Source organism: Notothenia rossii (genome assembly GCF_949606895.1).
Source record: "Notothenia rossii genome assembly, chromosome: 11".
Lineage (NCBI taxonomy): Eukaryota > Metazoa > Chordata > Actinopteri > Perciformes > Nototheniidae > Notothenia > Notothenia rossii.
The window spans coordinates 58,756,524-58,758,517 of record NC_136910.1 but is presented as its reverse complement, the minus strand read 5'-3'; the positions used below and the strand labels follow the sequence as shown (position 1 = coordinate 58,758,517).

The 1,994-nt window shown below is 39.6% G+C and overlaps 1 long non-coding RNA gene and 1 pseudogene across 2 annotated transcripts in view; both read right to left on the bottom strand.

Moving 5' to 3' along the window:
* The window catches only part of LOC307025356, a 246,475-nt pseudogene that overhangs the window by 46,985 nt on the left and 197,496 nt on the right, over nt 1–1,994 (bottom strand). The gene's annotated exons all lie outside the window — the stretch shown is intronic.
* LOC307025178 lies at nt 637–1,658 on the bottom strand. Its single transcript, XR_013804100.1, has 3 exons — nt 1,517–1,658; nt 1,231–1,334; nt 637–822 (listed from the first exon to the last, which is right to left on the bottom strand). It is a non-coding gene; the product is annotated as an uncharacterized lncRNA (long non-coding RNA).

Here is a 1,994-nt window from a genome sequence, read left to right as displayed (position 1 = left end):
GTCAAATGGTAAATGGAACTTATAAAGAGCTTTATCCAGTCCTTAAGACCCCTCAAAGCGCTTTACATGCTACATGTCATTCACCTATTCATACAGAGCAGTACACCTGACTCTAGGAACTAACATTCACACACCGTTGGCCATTGGGAGCAACTCAGGGTTAAGTATCCAAGGATACATCGACACGGACTGGGATCGAACCCACAACCTTCTGGTTGAAAGACGACCGCGTAGCCCCGACAGGCAGGCCAGGAGCCCGACGCGAGGCGGAGGGATCTTGATCTGCATGAAGCGTCGCTGCACATTATCCCTTACATAATGCCTCGCTTTATATCTTGTTATCTTTCATTTGTAAATTCAACACGTGTATTTTCTACTTTCTGGTTTATTTCTTTTTGTATTGAACAATGCCATGTCTTTTTCTGCAACGCAAACATTTCCCAAATTTGGATCAATAAAGTTCTTATCTTATGAAACAATATCCATAACATTCATCTGGCTGCTGCTTAGAAATGATTGATCTAATATATCATATTCCAATCACTTGCATATAGACTCTTATTGCACTATTTCACATTTTACTATTTGCATTTACTTGCACTATTTTGTTCTGTTTGTTTGTGTTATCGTGTGGCTCTGTTGGAGGAGCATGTGACCTCAGGTGTTCATCGACGTAACTTCACTGTAGCTCTGTTCGTATGACCAATAAAAGCCTTGAACCTTCATCTTATAAACGCTTCCTCTCACCCAGGTGTCCTTTCTCCATCAGAGGCTCCACGTTATAAATCCTGACCCCCGTCTCCATCGCACAGCAGAAACAGCCTGTGAGCAAAGAAGAGAGGGGTGTAGTTAACTGATGCACTTGTTCCTAAGTTGTTCTAGGTGTTGTGTGTCAACATCTGAATGTATAAAGTAACTAGTAAATACATCTGTCAGATAAATATAGTTATAAGTTAGATTAGATAAATAGAAACTATAGCGTTCAGGCATCACAATAATTAAAAGGTGGAGTAGAAGTATAAAGTAGTATGCAATTAAAATACTTGAGTACAAGTACCTCAGATGTTTACTAGTACTTAGTTAGTTTCCAACAATGCTTATTTTACATCTATTCAGCTAGCTGGTTATACTTTAATATGCCTGCTGGAGTAACATTTGAAATGCAGGACTCATCTTCATTTAAAGAATACAGTAGCTGCAGTTAGCTCCTGATGCTAGCTGTTAGCTTACTCTGGTCCTGGTTGAACTGCAGGCTGTTGACTCCTCTCTGCTGAGCCATGATGAATCTCTCCGGTTACCGTGAGTTTACCGGGGAACTACAGCCCCAGGACAACCTGTGAGAGAAGAAAAACCGAGATATTTAAAGGAAAACCCGTAATTTCCCTATAAAAACACATTGTTGTTAGCATGTTAGCATATGAGCTAGTTAGCATACACTAGCATCAGATAAAGGAGGATTTTAACGCGATTGATTATCCGTGTTCACATCGACATTCATATTAATATAAAGTCTTACCATCAACACGAAGACTGGAGAATACGAGGAGGGTTTTAAAAGGCAATAAAAGCGACAAAACTGTCAGACAAAAACAACAACAGAGATGTCGCAACACGGAGGTTTGTTTACGTTTTCAGGTTGTGACGTCAAAGACACGTGGTTCCGGTTTTGTTCCGCTTCTGGTAATTCAACCAATCAAAACAAAGAGATTTTCAAGAGACTCTCGCCTACTAGAGGTGTTTTTCCTGGATAACAAAGAACTAAAACACTTTATATCCAAATAAATTGTTAAATCCAAAGGCAGACAAACCTGGAGAGTTGAGAACATCTTAGTGTACTTTGCTTAAATCCATGTGTAATGATATGTGGACTCTTGAAGCTACCTTCTAAGATTTCAATTAGTAACAGATATAAAGAGTTACCTCCACAACAATTACATGTCCTTATACTAAGTATAAGACGGGGACCTCGCCGAGTTGTCCAAAATGTAAGACTC